General features: G+C 31.6%; 1 protein-coding gene across 1 annotated transcript in view; it reads right to left on the bottom strand.

Moving 5' to 3' along the window:
* Window positions 1-22,477, bottom strand: part of ZBTB20 (zinc finger and BTB domain containing 20) — an 814,580-nt gene that overhangs the window by 782,041 nt on the left and 10,062 nt on the right. The window lies entirely within an intron of this gene.

Below are 22,477 nucleotides of genomic sequence, written 5' to 3'. Positions count from 1 at the left end.
CAGTCATTTTTCTCAGGGCATGCCATATACTAAGGATGAGGTTCATCCTTAATGAGAGTGAATATAAATCCACATTTCAAATAGACTTCTTGATCATTATTTTTGGTTGACTTAGTGTCAAATATGATTAAATCATCATTTAAAAAATGTTTGTAATATAGCTGACAACGGATTCATACTATGTATTAGAGATATTCTTGTTCAAATGTGCTTATTAGTATTTATCCTTATTCTGCTATTTTCTTCCACAGTCGGTTTGTTTTATGAGTTGAGTTATTTAACACTAGACAATGTAATCTGTGACTTATAACAAGGCACAGATAAAATTCAGTACCCCCAAATCTTAAAGCAAATCAACTCCCGCTCTCCCATCAGGATACCTTATATAACTTACAATGTGTGTAAATGATACTTTGACATTACCAGCAACAATCTACATATTAGTAAATCTTAATTTCTTAGATTTTTTTAAAATAAAAATATATATATAAGAGTTTTGATATCTTCTCGAATATTTGTTTTATTTCCTAGAGTGCATGTACACTATTTTTGAGACCACTGTACTCCAGCATGGGCCTTGGACTCAGATCTGAATAACACATATTGGCTATGTATTTTTAAGCAAGTTACTTTTCCATGTCTGGTATACCTCATCTATAAATTAAGAACAGCTATTTCACAGAGTTGTTTTGATAATTATATTAGATTGATAATAACAGATAATACTTGTTGAGCACCTACAAAGTGCAAGGTACTATTGAAAGCACATTGAATGTATTAATTTTTAAGTACAGTGTCTACACATTATGAACACTTGCAAAAATTAGTTTTCTTCCCAGGGAAAGAATGAGATTAATTGTACAAAATCAGGAACATTTATTAGGGCAGATAGAGTAGGTTGTTTACATGCTTATCTATTTCACAAAATTACAAGGCTTCTGATGGCAAAGTCATGTTGTAGCCATCTCTATATCTTAACAGAGTGTAAAGTACAATGTTTCAAATGTATTAAGTGCTGAAAAATTAAATAAATGGTGTTGAATGAATGTATATAGGGTACGACCATCAATTTCTGCTTATTGTTTGTAAAACTTCTGACAATTCAATTATTGATAGGAATGATCAATTAACTGCACAAGCAATGCAAAACATGCTATTGTTTTTATATGAATACCTTTCCAGGAAGGAAAACACTCTCCAGAGCTTTTGAAAATACTATAACCCTTAATTTTTTGTACTAACAGATGGAACGTAAGGTATGAAAAATCCAAAGATAATTTCTATTTGGATTTTGAAATGTACTTTCATATTTACATTTGATATGCCTAATGTTCTATAAAAGCAAATGTATTTCCAACAAAATAAGCTACACTGAAAAGCTGACTTAGAAGGAAGATGAGTGTGATCTTTCCTCTTTACTAAACTCATCTGTGTAACCTACACCACTTTGATTACTCAAACTACATGGAACTTGCCTTTTCTCAGACCCTCTCCAGAGGATAAGAAATGTTTAAATGTTGGTTTCCAATGGGATACTTTGTGCATAAAGTAGGCAATTCTCATCAATGAATTTGAAATCATGATTGCCTAGGTATTATAAAATACCAATTGAAATATATTATGAAATATACCATTTGCTTCACCAAAATTAAGAATTTTGATTTTTACAAAATATTCATTTGTGAAATGCATTATAAACCATTAACGTTCTTCATGACTCTTTTTCAAATAAGTGATCTGAGATACAGAAAAACTAGCGGGTGATTGATATACAATATTTAGTTACTTAATCACATCTGAAATTTCAGTTTTCTACTCAACTCATAGTGCTGTTTAAAAAAAAGAAAACCATTCTGAAATATTTAGAGACAGTAAAAGGAGGAATAATAAATATAAGGTGTCACTGTATCTTAATGAGAACTTGAAAGATTAGCTTTTTTCACCTTACTCTCAATTATCCATGTACAGTACACTCCATCTCTACGTGTGCAGGAAGCAGAGTGTTTTGGTAGAAAAAACATGAGCTTTAAAGTCAAACAAACCTGAATCAAATGTCCACATTCACTAGCTTTCTCATTTTCCATGATTTCAGTTTCCTCATTAGGAAAAATGGGGCATACATAGTCAATGAAAACAGATATAAAGTGTTTGACCCAGAGCAATAATTCATTAAATGATAATACATTTCCTCCTTTTATTCCTAAATCAGAGGTCCTCAATTTTTTTGTATTATGGATCTCTTCAAACTAGTAATGATTCACATCAACAATTTATATTTTGCCTATCATATAACAGCTTAAAAACTTTCTTCACATAATTACTGAATTTAATCCTCCCTGCCACACTACGAAGTAATTTGACATTATCCTAATTTTTCACAGAAATAAATTGAGCTTCAGAGACAGTAAATAATTTGCACCAGATCTTGTAAGAAGTAAGTTACAAAATTGAACTTTCACCTACCATTCCATCAAGCCTGGTTCCCCAGCTATTAAAAAAAAAAAGTCCTATCCAGATCTAACAAACAGAATGTTTTATACTAAGAAAGTGATATATATAATGATAATAAATATTATTAAACTATTTACCTAGGCCCAAAGTGAAGTACATATGAATATGAAGGACATATTCACATTATTATTACTAGTGGTTCTAGTATCTCAGAATTTGGTTGGTGAAGCAAAATATTTTTGTAATATATTCCTAGAAAATAGCTTTTTATGAAAAAAAACTGAATCAAGGAAGACATACCCATAAAAAATGTAATAGCTAGTATGGTCATTCAAGGTGGGGAATGACTTTCAAATAAAATTTAGAGTGCTATTTTATACTCTTCATTAATACACTAAGTTTCCTCAGTAATCAGTTTATTTCTTCCCAAATGATATTATAAGATGAATAAGTTCTGGGGATCTAATGTACAGTGTGCTGATTATAGTTAATAATACTGTATTGTATACTTGTAATTTGCTAAGAGAGTAAATCTTAAGTGTTCTCACCACAAAGGAGATCTTAAGTGTTTTCACTATGTGAGGTGATAGATGTGTTAATTAACTTGATTATGGTAATCATGTCACAATGTATAGGTTTATTAAATTATCACATTGCATATCCTTTAAAAAAATCATGCTATGCAACCTAAATATATTCAATTTTTATTTGTCAATCACACCTCAGTAAAGCTTGGAAAAAAATTTTAAATAATAAAAAGTGCACATAATCTTAAAAAAAGCAGTTGTCCCTAAGTACTGGAATCATACACTTTGTTTCTGAATACGTTTCTGTATTTTGCATACTTTCTAAATAGTACATACATTATTTTTATAGTTATAAAAATATCTTAACAAAATAATTGCTATTCATAAAAAATAATGTTGGAAAAATAGGTATGTCTAAAATATTGGGTGATCCATTAAAACAAGATCACCATTTCATCTAACCAATTCTGAAAGAATAGCTGATTAAGAACTTAGATGATCACAAGACTCTCAGGATCACACTTAAAGAATCATTTCTTTGAGCTCTTAGTTTCTCTTGTATCTGTTTCTCACAAATTAGGAGGAAACAGAACATAAAAGTTAAAGGTGTGTGGGTTCTAAATTCAGACTGCTTAAGTTCAAATCTTGACCCTACTACTTCAGACAAATCCCTTAATATCATTAAGCATTTTGCTTTCTTCTTTAAAATGGTGAAGTAAAAGTACCTATAGCACAAGGGCTTTTGTGCTGATTAAATGAGATAATCCAAGTATTGGTAACAACTAGCATTTATCAAGCATTTTACCATATGACAGACACTATGTTAAACATTTTACATATATTATCTCATTTAATCATCACAAAACCCTATAAGTACTATCATTAAACTTTTTCCAGGTGAGAAACATGAGGTCCACGGTCCCACAACTAGTACACCAGAACCAAGATTTAAATCCAGTAGACTCATGCTAGAGTACAAACCCTCAAACGCTAAACTCAATAAGCTCAGGCACATAGTAAGCACTTAATAAACCTTAGCTTGTGTTTTTGAGCTTATTTCTGCTTTAACTGTCAACCTCTTATTTAACAGTTCTAAATTGAATGAAGTAGTTCCCAAATATTTCAATTTCATGAGTCCTTGCTTTTACCCTACTCAACACCATCATACCAAAAGAGATTATTGAGTGAGAGAGAAAGGGAGAGAAGAGCGGGTGCGGTGAGAGTAAGAGAGAGGACACTAAATTGTGAATTACTTATTTAGGGTTACAAATAAGGGTCAGATTTGTATATGACATTTAACTAATAAAATTCAATAGGAAGGCTTTCAGTTTCTGGTTCCACACGTAAGGAGCTTGGAAGTCACCACTCTCTCCTAACAAGTAAAAAGCTGAAGAGATAGAAAAATCATCAATTCCTCTCTTAGGTCCATAAGATTGAAGAGACAGACAAGTGAATATAAGGAGTCACAGCTTCCTGGAACAGAAACTCATGAGCAGAAATCGTCACAGGAACTAGCACCAGGGTAGGAAAACCTGAACGATAATTGACCAATTGCTAGAGGCTCACTGTGAACAACTTTGAGAGTTAAAAAATCCAGGGGGTCCAGTCATAAGCAGGTCCCCACAACAAACCAATAAGCTGGACTTCATTAATATTAAAATTTAAAACTTTTGCTGTTAAAGACAATATCAAGAGAAAATATTTGCAAAAGATACATCAAAGAACTTTTACCCAAAATATACAAAGAACTCTTAAAAGTCAACAAAAAGAAAATAAACTACCCAATTAAAAAACAGGCCAAAGAACTTAACAAATATCTCACCAAAGTAGATACACAGATGGCAAATAAGCATATGAAAAGATGCTCCAGTCATATGTCCTCAGGGAAATGCAAATTAAGACGAGATACCACTACACACCTATCAGAATAGCCAAAATCCAGTACACTAACAACATGAAATGCTGGCAAGGGATGTGGAGCAACAGGAACTCTCACATATTGCTGGTGGGAATGCAAAATGGTAGAGTCACTTTGGAAGATAATTTGGTGGTTTCTTACAAAACTAAACATACTCTTACCATACAATCCAGCAATCATACTCCTTGGTATTTACCCAAATGAGGTGAAAACCTAGGTCCACAAAAAAACAAAAAACAAAAACCCAAACCTGCACACAGATGTTTATAGCAACTTTACTCATAATTGCCAAAACTTGCAAGTAACCAAGATGTCCTTCAGTAGGTGAATGGATAGACAACTATGGTACCTCTAGACAATGGAATATCACTCAGTGATAAAAATAAATAAGTATCAAGCCATGGAAAGACATGGAGAAATCTTAAATGCATATTAATAAATGAAAGAAGCCCATCTGAAAAGGCTACACACCATATGATTCCAACGATGCAACACTCTGAAAAAGGAAAAATTATGGAGACAGTAAAAAGATCAGTGGTTGCCAGCAAAGGTTAAGTAAGAAGGCAAGGAGATGAATAGGCAGAGCACAGATGACTCTTAGGGCAGTGAAAATATTCTGTATGATATTATGATGGATATATGACATTGTACATTTGTCCAAACCTATACAATGTACAACACTAAAAGTGAACCATAAAGTAAAAAGTGGACTTTGGGTGATTATGATGTGTGAATGTAGGTTAATCTTTGATAAAAAAATGTACTATTCTGGTGAGTGATGTTGATAATGGGGGAGTCTGTGCAGTGTGTGTGTGGCGGGGGGGGTATATGGGAAATCTCTGTACCTTCCTCTCAATTTTATTGTAAACCTAAAACTGCTCGAAAAATATAAAGTCTTTAAAAGTAATGTGGTATCCTGGTTGGGATCCTGGAACAGAAAAAGACATTAGGTAAAAACTAAAGAAATCTGAAAAAACCATGTACTTTAGTTAATAATATGTTAATATTGGTTCATTAATTGTGGCAAATGTACCATACTAATATAAAATATTAATAATAGAGAAAAATGGGTGTGGGATACATGAGAACTTTATAGACTATGTTCTCAATTTTTCTGTAAATCTAAAACTGCTCTAAAAAAATAACATCTATTTGAAAATATTCAACTACAAAAAGTCAATAGGAGTTGTTTTGGGAATGCAAACATAAAAATGTAGACTTGAGGGGGATGATACTCTCAGGCTGCATTTAAGTCAGACAGGGGCAAAATACAGAGTGTTATAGTACCTTAACTCAGGAAAGGCATTTTTTTTAATATACAGCTTTGAATGGTTAAAAATCCCCAAATGAGAAATTGAAGAGAATTAAGATTAGAAGTAAAATAAAATATTAGGAGTAAAATAATTGCCCAGAGTCATAAAGCTAGTTAATGAGAAAGCTGGGACTAAAAAACCCATAACTCCTAATCCTGTGCTCTTTCTACTATGAAACATAGGCACAGTAGAACATGTTTGCCTTAAGGCAATAATGTAGTACACTGAAGAAAAAGAAAAGAAAAGAAAAAGAAAGAAAAAAGTAACAAAATGGAAAATCTTTGAGTCAGACTCAAGTATTCTACCTAGTCTGGCAAGGAAGAGCCACAATTCAAAAACAGCTTTAACCAGAAGAGAAAGAAGTAGACCAGAGATTTGAAAATAGACAAAACTTCAGAATTAATGGGGAGTGATGACAGGCTTCACTGTTTGTTAGTTTCAGACCTGAGTTTTTGCCTTTAACATAATAATTCAAAATACTTTAAAACCTGGACTGACCACACTAAATAACATAAAATTATAACCTGTTGAGATAAGGTTAATTTTATGGTCTGTGCCCTGAAATTCCTGAATTCATATCTAGTTATAACTGGGCAACAAACCCACCTGTTGGTTAAGGTAATTTATTTAATTTTATTTTTCTGACTGCATTAAAATTTTTTTTATTATAAAAAATTTCAAGCATACAAAAATAGTGTACAATGAATGAATTCTCTTGTACCCATTAGACAATTTTAATAATTCACATTTTACCTTTCATATTTTACCTATTGCTTGCATCTTTTTTTTTTTCCTGTAGTGACTGAACTAATTTAAGATGAAGAACAGAACCATCTTTGGGAAAAGGAAAAAGAAAGGATGGAAGCAATATTTTCCGTCTGTTATTCATTGAGACTTGAGCCAAAAAGATTCCAGACTGTAAGGCAAATAAATACAAGAGTCAAGGATGATAACAGTGAAAAATCTCTTAGTAGGATAGCCTAGCTATGCTATTTGACAATTAGTGGACCTATTGCCTATGGGGAAGGAGGGTATTTTGAAGAATTATTTTCCAACTTTCTTTAGTTTGACACAAAGAAGTAGGGCAAGAAAGATTGTAAAGCTTCATTGAGATTATAGTTTCTAAAGATGGGCTTATCTTTCAGGAACATAAATCTGTAAACCTGTAGAAAGAATAGTTTGTACTATTTGCAAAATTTCAGTATTACCAAGTCTCAGTTTATTGTGAAAGCTCGTTTATTTTTATAGTAAAACATTTTATTTTCCGTTAAGTCTCTTTGTGTGCTTGAGAAAGTTTTCCGACTTTTAGATTTTGAAATTTTAAATTAGAATATAAAGTGACTTTGTCAAGTTCAGTGCTCTTTTTTGTAATCTTAATAAAGGTTTCTAGACCTTGGAGAATTCTTCTGCACATTTAAAATCTCACCGAAGTTTCCTAACTGTTGAAGGTAGAGACCATTAGAAGCTGGCTATGCAGCAAATATAAAAGCATATCTAAAACATCTTCATTGAAAAGAACATGTAAAAAATGTCATACTGAACTGTCTCAATTTTCATCATGAAACAAAAGGCAAAAATTAGCAGGTAGATGATGGGGAAAGAGGAGTTAAAATGAAATAAATAGCAAGGCCCAGCTAAAGTCTTAAAGCATGAATCTAAATATCAAATACACATTCTTTTTCTCAAATTTGGGCCCCTCCGATTGACTTTAGGTTGCAAATCCAATGAACAGAGACTCATTCTTTCCTCTATCTTCATTAGCAAAATGTTAGCCTATAGCAATCTCTTGCTCTCTATTCTCCCATAAACTTAAAAAATTTTCCTGGGCTTCCCTGGTGGCGCAATGGTTAGGAATCCACCTGCCAGTGCAGGGGACACGGGTTCGATCCCTGGTTCAGGAACATCCCACGTGCTGCAGAGCAGCTACGCCCGTGCGCCGCAACTACTGAGCCTGCGCTCTAGATCCTGGGCGCCTAGAGCCGGTGCTCCGCGACTAGAGAGGCCACCGCAATGCGAGGCCCGCGCACTGCAACGAAGAGTAGCCCCCGCTCACCGCAACTTAAAAAAAAAAAAAAAAAAGGAAAGCCCACAGGCAGCAACGAAGACCCAACGCAGCCAAAAATATATAAATTAATTTTAAAAAATTTCCTCAATCAAAAATATTCCTATGTTGCATGTAAATTAAGTTAAATTATATCTCTGTACAGTCCTATATCTCTGAGGATATCCTTGGTTCTCCACAGATTTTGAGTCATTCAAAAGGTATCACAATCCCATAATGCCTTTATTTTATGTGCCCTGCTTTTCCATATAGTCTAAGTGCCTGTTTTTTCAATAAACATTTGTCTATAAAGACCATTCACACATTGATCCTATTCTTCCTCTTTCTGACCACACATTCCTACAATTGCTATATAGTCTGAGTAATATATTTCTATACCTTATAAGTCCCTCAGTGTCCATTCCCTACTGGCAATCAGCTTTTCACTAGCTTACATTCACACAGCTAGATCACTTTCCAACTATAACTTATCCCTCTAAATTCTGCCTTCTCTACACACTGATTTCCAATATTAAACACCCACTCTTGAGGCAAAACTATATCATCAGTTAAAAGGTCAGGGTCGAGCAATTTATCTCAAAATTCCAATCATGAAAAACATGCATGACTATCCGTTAAGTTCTAACTCTTACTCCTTTCCAAGTGATCACAGGCTAGTTCTGTGTGCTGTGCCATCATACACCTCTCCCTATTGCAGCCACCCCAGGTCAGTGAAGGTTCTTCCCTCTACTTTCTCAAATCTATATCCCCTTAAGATATCTGGTCAGCACACAGTAGAAAAATTAGGAGTCTCATATATCAGCTCTTTGTCACCATCTCTTAATATTTTTGTGGGCATCTATTTTCATTCCATCCCACAGAAACCTCTTTCTCCTTAACATCTGCCTTTCCCATAATTCAACAAATACTAATACCAAGAATAGCATATTAATAGTTGAATATATTTTAATACGTGACATTAATAAAACATATAATTATTTACCTATCTGATTGTATATTTTTATTTTAAAAATCAAAATAGACACAGAATAGAAAACAAAAGAAGTAAGCATTCAAGAACACAAAGGATTAAGAATGGAGGCAGATTAAACTGTCAAAAGTGTGTCTTTACTAGAAACAGTAAGCAGAATACTTGTCCATCCTCTGACAAATATACCACTATACAAGCTCTGGACATCTGAGAAGGGAAAAAGGCAAATGAGTGAGGGAGGTTCCACCAGCCAAAGCTAAATATGACCTGAGATCTGATGCCACGTCACATATACAATCAACCTATTACTCAAAACCAGTAACTATACATCCAATCTTCCATTTCCAAGGCAATTTTACATACTTCTTCAACGTTATATACTTACATCTTTTGTTCTCTCTCAAGATGGCTTTGATGTTAATGTTTGATCCTCCTGAATAAAAATATTTGGTGCTAAGGCAGAACTGAAGGAAGGCTGAGGTATTTAACCATCATAGAATTAGTTCTGTGGAAGGGCAGCTCAGTGAAGTTTTCACACGGAAACATTTCTTAGTACTATGTGAATCTACCATCTGAATCCCTAATAAGTGAGCTACCAAGCTATTTAACCTCTTTCAGCCTTTGTTTCCTCATTTGTAAAATGGGGATAACTACCTCATGGAGTTGTAAGGAACCAATGAGTCAAAAAATGTTAAGTACTTAAACACTGTCTGGCATTTAGTGATATTAAAGACAGCTAAAATTGATAATAATAATCCCTGAATGGATGCAATTCCATGGGGTAATTTATATTTAGATTCATAAAAAACTGCTAAAAGCAATGTTAAGTGAATAGTATATACTTTTTATATTTTGTTAAATTAAGAAACTATGATATCAGCTTGGAATCCTAAAATAAATAATTGAATCTGGAATGGTATTCAAATTTAATTAGTTTGAATATTATAAGACTGGCATTACATTTTGTTGGTTTTTTGCTTTTAAGTTTCATAGGCTGGCATCATTAACAAACTGTAAGCCAAAATAAGCAGTTACTGTAAGAAATGCTTTGGATAAACTTGAAGATATTAAAAAAAATGTATTGATAACTAGGTTTTATACATAAAGAATGAAGCATATAGCTTCTAAATTAAAATTTAGCTGGGTGGGGGGAGGCTGACATTTAAGGAAAAGGTAGAACTGAAAAGATGAATTCTGGGAGACTCTCCCCACCACACATAAGGACATATTATAATATAAAGCTCTAGTAATTAAGAAAATGTGTTGTTGGCATAGGGATAGTCAAATAAACCAAGATCACGGAAAAGAGAGTCTATAAACAGACCCTCATTTATATGGACTCTTGCTATATGAGAGGTGGCAAGGCAAATCACTGAGGAAAGACAAGAATATAAATTAAACAGAGCTGGAAAATTGTGTATCCCTTTAGAAAGCAACTTAAACTTTAATCTCTGCATAACATACAAAAATCAATTCCAGAGTAGGATTTAGTAAAAGAAGATAGAAAAAGCACTAACCATAAAAGAAAATAATGATAAGTATGACCATATAAAAATTAAGAAGTTTCTTTTCATTAGAATACCCTACAGGAAATGAAAAGATAAGCTACAAAGCAGAAGAAGAAATAGAATTAGTATCTAGAATATATAAAGAACTCATGCAAATCAATAGAAGAGATCCATAAAAAATTAAAAGAAGAAAATGGGCAAAGAACAGGAACACTATTTTACAGAAGAGAAAACATACATACATACATGTTCACAGTTTTGGCAAACAAGAAAATGAAAATCAAGACCACAATGAGATATTTTCTTACTCATTCAGGTAGCAAAAATTAATAAATCTGACAATACCACGCTTTAAAGAGAATAAGGATCTACAGATATATTTTACACATTGTTGGTGAGAGTGTAAATGGGTAATGCCATTTTGGAAAAATAATTTGACAATCTCTTGCAAAACTGAGCGTTTTTATACCCTATGATTCAGCAATTCCAAACTCAGTATATTCTGAAAAGAGTGTATTGCAAACGTCACCAAGAGACATATACAAGAATGTTTATACCAGCACTATTTGTATTAGCAAAAAGTAGGAAATAACCCAAATGTCCGTTAACAGGAGAAATAATAAATATACTGTGATGATGTCATGAATATAATACAAAATTAAAAATAAATGGTGTGAATTACAGTTACTTACAAAAATATGGATGAATCTTAATAACAATGTTGAGAGCAAAAAAAAAGCATATTCTAGGAGATAAATTCAGTATTATATTAATATATTATTTAGTCACACATTTATAAGTGGTATAGCTATATATATTATTTTTTGAAAAAATAATGGAATAATAAACACAAAATTCAGAATGCTGGTTACCTCTGGTTAGGGGAGTGCTGATAAGAGTAGGAGAAGAATATATAGATAGATGTAAATTATTGTTAATGTTCTAATTCTTTGGTTGGGTCTTGGGTTTACAGGTATTTATTTTGATTAAAAAGAACAAATGAATAAAAGAATGAAATAAAAACAAAAGAGGATAATAAATTGTACAATGATTATGAACCATATCATAATTAACCAATTCTGTGCACCTGAAGTCAAATTTTTTTAAATGGCAAATTCTTTAGCAGTGTTTCTCAAATTTTAATGTATGTATGAATGACTTGCGATCTTATTAAAATAAAGATGATGATTCATTAGGTCTGGGATGGGGTTTGAGATTCTGCTTTCTAAGCTCCCAGGTGATGTGGATGTTGCTGATTTCACAGACCGTAATCTATACCATCCACTGATTTCCAAACAAGAGGTCCAAGGGACACTAAAAAGATTTATACTGTTCAAGGCCATAATAAATATAAAGCCTTAAATGTAAAAGTTTAAACAAATAAGCATTTTTATTTGGTCAAGTTAAGACTTAATTAAAAAAAAAAGAATAGAAAAAATAAAAACAACCATGGTTTAAGACTGAGCATCAGTGACTCAAGAAATTCAGACACTTGGAAAGATAAACTAAGTAAACTAACCTGACCACTGAATGGGATAATAGGTGCCATATTTTGGAAAGTTGATTACAGTGTTAAGAAATAATGATTTGGTATCACTTATATGTGGGAATCTAAAAAATGATACAAATTAACTTATTTACAAAACAGACTCACAGACATAGAAAACAAATTTATGGTTAGCAAAGGGGAAAGGAAGGAGGGACAAATTAGGGGTTTGGGATTAACAGCTACACACTACTATATATAAAATAGATAAACAACAAGGACCTACTGTATAGCACAGGGAAGTATTAATAACCCATAATGGAAAAGAATCTGAAAAAAATTATACATTTATATATTGAATATATGTGTGTGTATGTATAACTGAATCACTTTGCTGTACACCTGAAACTAACACAACACTGTAAATCAACTATACTTCAATTTAAAAAAAAAAAAGAAATGATGATTTTGTTTCAGTCCATTCCAAAGTGAAGAGGAAGATACTGATAAAAGATACTGGGATTCAGGATTTACTTAGAAGTGAAAGAAACTTCTTTCCTGAGAAAGAAGAAACTGAAAGAATATTAAGAATTAAGAATTAAGGTATGATATTCAATACTCTGTAATGACCTATATGGGAACAGAATCTAAAAAAGGGTGGATATATGTATATGTATAACTGACTCACTTTGCTGTACAGCAGAAACTAACACAACAGTGTAAATCAACTATACTCCAATAAAAAAATTTAATTTAGAATAAAGAATTAAGAGATGATCACTTCGGTTTCTTAAGACTGAGATTAACAGATTACTTGAAGATTTCCTTGCAACTTCCTATCAAACTGCAACTTGCATTTGGAGGAGTAATCTTTGGTGGTTAGAAATTTTCTTGAATGGAGACAGAGAAGAACAGAATTAAAAGATGACTGTCAATGACATATACATCTAAGTATGCATACAGAGTATTCTAAAAACTCCTTCTGCTCTAGTAACACTAGTATTGCTAGACAAAAGTGAAGAGATATTTTTAAAAATATATGTCACAATTGCTGTTAATTTCATATTTGATAAGATAATCAAAACACAAATAGAAAATGCAAATATATTGATTAGAATGACTTCATTAAGTGAAATATAAGATATCAAAAAGAACTAATTCAGGTAGTTTTTACTACTAGCCTTGAATAAGGTCTATTTAAAGAAATGCAGAGAAAGATTGATCTCTTTTAAGATCTATCTTTTCAACTTTCTTGTAACATTGTCTCCACTACTGGAAGAATAGCAGAGAAACTAACTGAAGGAAATTAGACTAGTGAAATAGCGAGAATACTTATGCAAAAGTCAAAGCCAAATTATTGGGGCAAGAAAATTTTAAAATGAGAATGTATTCTTGGAAAGAGTCAAATATAATTTATTGAGACTTAGAGAAACAAGTCTATCCATCCCATTTTTTCAAAACAGAATCTAGGTATCTTTAATAGTATAGTATAGTCTCTACAGTATTAAGATTATAACTGTTTCTTTAATAAAATAATGTAAATGTTTTTACTCTTTTGTAGTATTAGTTTCAACCAACAAATCATAATGTAGGTATTTCCTTATAGTCACACACACACACCCAAATCAGCCAATGGCACATCTGGTGTCTGGTTACTAAAAGATGATAAAGATTTTACTACTTAAAGTATTCATGCTATAGTCACTATTAACTGCAGCTATAAATTACAAGGAGAGGATTTCTAATGAAATATAACAACAGATTACACCACTGTATTTAGCTGTCCAAGGCCATTTATTAAGCCAAAACACAACACAACATTATTATCATGTCCAGATGAGATGAAGGCCCAGACTTCCCACAAAACATTAATATCTCTATACTAGAACAGAGGACATCAGGACATATACCTAAATAAAGAATTTCCCTCAATGACCAGCAAAATAAAGAAATTCTGGAGACTCATCTTAAACTTTAAGCAATTAAATATATTCACACCTTCCATAGATCCCAGTTTTGTCCATTTGAGGCTTTGACAGCTTCATCAGTAATACATTCTATTACTGATATGTCAAGAGGCTTAACATCAAACATGCAACTTGAAATACATATATGTATATATATACAAAATATATGTCCATTAAGTGTAAAAAATGGCTGCCTTCAGATTTTTATTATCATCAACATTCTTTGCACAATGAATTATGTTTTTCAAAGCACTTAAACATTTATTACTTCACTTGATCCTCAAAGACTGCATGAAATAAGTGATGAAAATACACTATTTTAAAGATTAAGATTCTGAGACACAGGAGTCAAATGGTTTGCCTGAAATCATGACTTCTAGTCTTATTTTTAAACACCCTTGAATGCTTTCATTTCTACACTTTATTACCTTGGTAAATTCATTACTTAAAATCTATTATGTCAATCAGAAAGTATTTATTTATTAAGCAACTTCTATGTGCAAGTCTTCCATTCATTCATAATTGTTGTTATAATTAATTTGTGAAGTGACAGGGGTAATATTAGAAATATTTTATAACTGACACAGAAGGTACCAATCAAAGAAAATGAACACTGAACAAAGTGAAACATACTACCTAACTTTTACTAAGGGATATCAGCTGCATGTCAGCCCTGACATGGGAATGATCCATGTAATTTGATTTGATCTCAAACTGTAAATCATTAAGTTTATTTGGCCTGAAATGCTAGACAATTATCTAAAGATTTTTTAGAACATGTAGAAAATTCTAGTAGCATGTGATACAAAATTAAATAAACAGCAAATGTAAAAGAATTAAAAAAAACCCTTGGTACCAATATTGAAAAATATGAAATCATTACCATCAAAAGTAGCCATAATATTTTTAAACACTTTAATTTGACTTCTTAATACATATACAGCCAAATGTACTTAATTTTATTAAAAAGCATAAGTAGGATTTTGAACATGTTTTTAGTGCAATTTTTCTTTTCCTTTTATTGCTTGGCTCTCTGCTTCTCTCCCTCTATAGTTCCTCCCATTCAAAGCAATCCATTTTCACAACATAGTATGCACCCTTCCATATTCTCCCTTTGCAAATAAATAACTCTACTATAAAGCAGATATACACATATAGATATTTACATACAAAATACATATTCAGGGATTTTGGTCATTATTTTATAAAAATGTAACATCAACACATACTTTTCTATAACTTGCTCTTCTCACTATCAATAACTCCAGAAATTCCTCTAGATCACCTGAGATATCTTTAATTCACATCTTTTAATAACTGCATTATAATCCATGATATGAATTTCCATTATTTATTAGCATTATCTTATTAATGGAATTACTTTCCCCCCCAGTTTTACTACTACAAAAAAGCTGTAACAACTTTGAAACCAAAAAATTCATATGCCCTTAAATATCAATACTTGTATTTCTATGGGATATATTCCCAAGAATAAAATTGTTCAATCAAAGGATATGAGGTGTTACCAGACTGCATTTCAAAAAAGTTAAAGCATAGCACATTTCCACCAGTAACAAGTAAGAGTCCCTTTTTGCCACATCACCACTGGCAATAAATATTAAACCCATCAGACTAACAGAAAGTTTAAATGCTAAGACACATTACATCACTGTTACTTAAACTTGAATTTCCCTAGTGAATTTGAGCATCTTCTATTTTGTTAACCAATAGAATTTGCTTTACTGTGAATTATCTTTTCCATTTACATTGGGTTGTTTCATAACTTTTTTCTTAGCATTGTCTAAGAGCTCTTGGATATTAACCTTTCATGTTAATAAAAGTCAAATTATAAATACTTTTCCAAATCTATATTTTTCTAATAACTTTTATTTTTATATAAAAGTTTTTTTTATTTTTATGCAATCAACAATGTTAAATCATTTTAAACTTTTTGCATTTTCACTATTGTTAAAAAATTTTATAAATAGTCTCCTAGACTTTTTTTGGCAAGTTTTTTGTTTTGTTTTCATTTAAGCATTTCATCTTAAATGATTTTTGTATAATGTGCGAAATGAGAATATACTTCTATTTTTTTCCACAAAATAATCTTTTATGCCAATTCTATTAATTAAATGATTCATGATTTTCAAACTAAATTGTCATCTGTTTCAGGATTCTCTTATCTATTTAATAGATCTATTTGTCTATTCCTATGCTATTACCATATTGTTTTGATTAGCTGGCTTTGTAATATGTTCTACTATGTATAATGCAAATCCCTCTTCACTGTTCTTTTTCATATTTTCTTGCCTTTTTTTTAGCACTTAATCTTCTATGTAATTTAAAAATAACATTGTCTAACTCAAAAAAAGAAAAAAAATCCCTGCTAAAAATTTAATTGGAATTGTATTAAATAAATGTATTAACTTTGGAAAAATTAACATTTTGCTATTGTTTTCCCATACAAAAACATAATTTGTGCATCCTTTAATCAGATCTTGTTTTATGTCTTTAAATAGTATCTCTTTTTTACATACAGGTCCTATATTATTCTTGGTAATTTTATTAATAAGCATTTTATAATTTGCATTTCTATGGAAAATTAAATAATTTTTTCCTGTTGGGGAAAAAAGGTTCCTAGATGCCTATTACTTCCAGAGAAAAGTTATCAATTTTCATCTAATTATTTTCTATCCAACCACCTTTTTAATTTATCTTACTAATTTTTCTAGATTTTTAAATTAGAGTTCTAAAATTTTTAGGTCTGATATCAGCCAAAAGACATGTTAAGTTAGTCTCTACAAATGTTAGTGTTATTTATACCTTTGACTATTATATTTGCTAAAGCTCCCTACTTAATGTTAAATAATTGTGATAAATAATTACTTGTCTAGTATCTGATATTAATAGAAATATTTTTAAGATTTAACTATTTCAGATTATATTTTCTGTTGGCTGTGAATGAAAATATTATATTTAAGCCATCTTATTGAAGACGAATGTATAATTTTTCCCTTTAACTTGATGGTGTAATGAACGATATTGATATATTTCCTGTTGTTGAATCATGCTTGAATTCCTACTTAAAAAGAAAAAAGGAAAATTCTAGGTCCTAGTATATTACTCTTTTAATTCATGCTGATACTATTTGCTAATCTGCATTTTATATAGAAATTTTGCATTTCTTTCATAAGTGAGATTGAACTATAATTTATTTCTGTACAATTTTTATCAGTTAGATATTAAATGAAATTATAAAATATTTCATTATTTTTCAATGGCCTAGCATAATTTAAATTATATCAAAATTAGTTATTTCTTTAAGTTTAAGTGATCATGTGTGGTTAGCTTTCCAATTTCTTCAGTATTAATAGGTATCCGTTTTCTACTTCTTCTTAGGCCGATATTTATAATTTGCATTTGACCATATCATGTTCTGTTTCTCATGGGTTTCAAAATTATTGCCATAGAGTTGCATTAGATTTCTTTTTTTTACCTTTCAGTTTTGTCAAACCTTTCAGTTTTTTCATCCCTAACTAGTATCTATTTTTGCTCAATTTCTTGTTTGTTATCTTTATTATTATTAGCATAAAATTCATATAACATAAACTTCACCATTTTAACCATTTTAGAGTATACTCTGTGGTTGCTTTTAGTACATTCAAAAGGTTGTATAAACATCACCAACTATCTAGTTCCAGAACAAGGAAATCCTATACCCATTAAACAGTCACTCCCCATCTTCCCTTCCTCCAGCACTGACAGCCACTAATCTACCTTCTGTCTCTATGGATTTGCCTATTTTGGACATCTCACATAAATGGAATCTTACAATATGTGGCCTTTTGTGTCTGACATCTTTCACTTAGCATAGTGTTTTCATGTTTCATCCATGTTGTAGCATGTATCAGTATGTCATTTCTTTTCATGGCTGAATAATACTCTATTGTATGCATACACCACATTTTTATTTATCCATTTATTAGTTGATGGATAGTTTCTTTGATTTGAGTTTCTTCCACTTTTTGGCTATAATGAAACTGCTGCTATGAACATCTGTGTACAAGTTTTAAGTGAACATATGCTTTCAATTTTCTTCCACTTCAGAGTGGAATTACTGGCCTCATTTTCTTTTTTGCTTTTTCATCTTCCCAAGGAGTTTATGTATTATATTAAGTCTTTTGAAAGAGCCAGCTTTTAGATTGATTTTTTATTACATTTTGTTTCCCATTTCATTAATTTCATATTTTAAAAAATTAATTTCCTTTTATTCTCTCATATTAGTGTTTATTCTAATTTCTTAAAGTTACCAGATAATCCTTTATTTTCCATCTTAATAATGAAGGCCTTTAAGGCTATGAACTCTACTCCGACAATCTCTTTACCTGTTTTCAATAGGTTTTTACATAAAATATTCTCTTTTTCATTGTTTTCCAAATGACTTCTTCTTTATCCAAGAGTTATCTAGGAGTGTTCTCTTTAATTTCTAAATAATTAATAATTTTTTGTCACCTTTTAGAAAAACTTCCAAAATTCTAATTATACTAGCTTATAATCAGAGGATGTGCTTGCAAAATCTCTGCTTTCTAAAATTTATAAAGTTTTCTTTGCGGCCAAGCACAGAGATGTTTAAAAGTATTTCAAGAATATCAGATACTACAAATATATTGCTTCTGAGTTATAGTATTCCATTTCTCTTAGTCATTGTTTGCATGTGTTTAACAGAGCTGTCTAGACTTTTCCAATAGTCTTTACTTAACATACTTATCTACTTTAAATAAGCCTGCTGTATACAGAGTTATGTGGTTATTCTCTTCATAAACTATGCCTTTCATCATTACAGTGCCCCTTTTTGATATCAATGCTATCACTCATGTTTCTCTGTTTTCCTTTTGTTTGCCTTTGCCTGATGTCTTTTATGTCCACCATTTTACAAACAACATTTCTTTATAATTTTGACACAGGTGTTTTTCTTGTAATATAATTTGAGTGGCTTATGTTTTTAAATTCAATCTGACATCTGTTTTCTTAATGGGAGAATTTAGTCCATTACATTAAATGTAATAATGTGCCTAATTTTATATCTTCCAATTACTTATATTTATTTTTAATCTTACATTATTGTTTCCTTATTTCCCTTTTCCATATTTTTTTGTTTGATCAAGTGGCTCTGCATTATATTTTCTCCTTGCTGCTATGAAAGTTCTACATGATGTTCTATCATGCTAACCTTCCCTTTCTCTACTCTAATTAACAGATGTATATATATATATATATTTTCATGTATCTATTTTTCTATCTATCTAAGACAATTTTTTTCCCCACCAAAAGGTTCTATCCTCCACCCCTTTCTCCTAAATAAATGAGATCTTTAGGATACATTCACTTTTCTCTTTTCTTCCTCCTCTCATCTCCCACCACTCATTTTCCTCCTTTTTTACATTCCTCCTGTCTACTCCCTCCATCAACTAAGTGTTGAAAAGACAGTTTTAGTACATTAAAAATTTTCTTTACATAAGTATGATCCTTTTATTTCAAAAGTCTGAAATTGTCTATTTTATTACACATTTACTAGCCATCTATCTTCATCTCTTAAATGAAATTATACACACAACACACACTCACACACACACACAATTATATACAAATGCTCATTATTTACCACTATTTCCTTTCCTTTTCATCTTGAAATCTTTGTCCTGGTTCATTTGTTGTTTGCTTATAATCTATCCTCAGGCATTTTCTTGGATGGGTAATAATTATATGTTCTGAGTTCTTGGTTTTCCCTAAATGTATTTCTTTCACCTTGGCTGGCAAATGACAACTTTCTGGGCATTGAGATTCTTGGACTGTAGTCATTTTCCTTTTGCAGTTTGTAGATGTCATTCCGCTATCTTCTTGCTTCCTGTGTTACAAATAGGAAGTTCTATGATACTTTGAATTCTCCTCTTTATAGGAGAAAATTGTTCTACTTGGGAGTTTATGTTTCAGTTTATTTTTAGAGTTCAGAACTGTGTCTTTTCTTTCAATCAAGACCATAAATCAATAAACCCTTTCAATCCACAGACTCTGATCTTTCTTACACTCAAAGAAATTTTCTTCTATTATACCTCTCCTCCTTCTGTTCTTATTTCTCCCTCTATAATTCCTATTATTCACATTTTGATTTCTAAACTATCCTCCAAGACTCATCCTTTTTATTCAATATTTTCATCATGTTTTATTTGTGCTATGTACTTTGATATATTTCTTGCACTTGGTCTTTCAGTTCACTGACTCATGTTTCAACAGTGACCATGTTCTCCTCCCATTTTTCCACTGAGCCGCTCAATTGAGATGTGTTTTTCTTAGTATCTGAAATTTTTTTGTTCTTTGTTTGAATGTCCTTAAGTGCTCTTAATATATTTCAAAATTCAGGTTTCATTTATTTTCGCCAGTAGTACTAGTTGCTTGGAGTATGTACTCTAATTTTCCTGCCTGATCTTCCTCTCTCCCTCACTACTGGCTCCCCTTTGATGGATTGTTATTTTTCATTGATAACTCACTGGAACTCTGGTCTGGTTGCTAGAGTATCCTAAATGGCAGAAGTATAACACTTGGAGAAAAGAAATGTAGACAGTCTACCAGTTCCCTGCCAAGGCATGAGGAGGTAGATCACTGTTGCCCTATCTCTGAATTTCTTTTCAGCCTCAGGGACAGAGAAAACTCAGCAAGCACAATCAGCTACTCTGACTTTTTAGCCTGTTGGGGAGACTTGGATACATAAAATAGTCAGATATTAACTTTCTCCCATACTGGTTCACAGACCTCTGAAGCCCAAGTTCTTCTTTACAATGTCTACCGTTTTCTGATCTTTATCCCTGAACTTCAGTACTATTCTCTAGTTGCTTGCCCAATGATGGTAGAAGTTTTCAAAGCAGTGTTTCTCTGCCCAAGGTGTCACAGCAATTGTTCACAGATCTCAGTAGCGATTTGATTCAGAAAGACAGTCAGGAATTGGAAGTGAAGGGGAAGATGGCCATACATAGGTCACCTTGTTTTCAGAATCCTTAATTTTAAAAATATTGAGAAAGGGGAGAGGTATGTGGGTCTGGGGTTGCCTGGGAGTTCATTATCATTATTTCCAAGAATCAATACTTTCCTTAGAAAGCATATTCTTGAATATACAAAAACAACAATATGCTCTCTTTATGTTCTTAGATACAAATTCCAAAATATACCATAGCTACTAATCACTTGAAGTACGCTTTAAAGAGACCCCAGTTTTAATTATCCCAGGACATAATTATCTTTTGTTTTGGAAACAACTTCAAATCAATTTGCTATAGCTTCAGTTAGTAGAGAGACAAACTATGACTTTGGCAGATCATGTAAGTCTCCCACTGTCTAACTAGCAGGTCTTATAAATATGAAAAAGCATGTCAGCTGTTATATAGGAAAGAAACATGCACCCTACACAGTGGTTTACATGACATTACCCTCCATATTGTTCATAGCCCCATTACCGTTTTTGCTTTCTAGAAGAGCTAAGGATATAATGTCAATAACATTAAAGTGTTTCATTGGACTGACTTCTAAACAACTTAGATAATAAGGTAAAATAATCTAAAGCTCTGTTTTTTAATTGTGTGAAATTTTATGAACTTATCTTTTTAAGAATTAGGAAGCTCATATAAAATGCTCAAAATCTCATTACAATCTATTAAGTGCAAAAAACAAAAATACTCTGGACTGTTTGTCCTACTATCCAGATAGGAATCATATAGGATATGAAATTTGGATTTCACCCTTGAATCACTAGGTAATGTAATTCTGTGTACTCTATTCAATACAATATCCTGAATTGATTGTAGTAGATTTGCTTTACCACTGATGGGCAATATCTGATATATTTCTTTTCTGAATCACGGTAAATATAATTTTTTATTGGAACTTCTGCCATGACAGAATTTCATTAAGTATCTAAAAGGATAAAAGATCATGAGCATGTGTAAAAATGTTTGGGTCTTAGAAAAGTACAGAGAAACCCTGTAATAGGTATTAATGATTGTAACAATGCTAAATTTGAACCAGTCAAAAGAAAATAAGGAATGAATAGCCTGGTAAGCAAGAATCAAAGTAATCTTTCTAGGACAGCTACAAAAGAGTCTAATCAACATTGAATCCTCCAGTGTGCCAGGTACTGTGCTAAGCACTAAGGCTTCAAAGATTAATAAAATACTGTACTGCCCTTAAGGATCTGCAGTTCACTGTAGTATAATTCTGAATGCTATCT

The sequence above is a fragment of the Balaenoptera physalus genome (genome assembly GCF_965194825.1).
Source record: "Balaenoptera physalus genome assembly, chromosome: 4".
Lineage (NCBI taxonomy): Eukaryota > Metazoa > Chordata > Mammalia > Artiodactyla > Balaenopteridae > Balaenoptera > Balaenoptera physalus.
The sequence above is the reverse complement of the archived record's forward strand: the minus strand, read 5'-3'. Positions and strand labels throughout refer to the sequence as shown.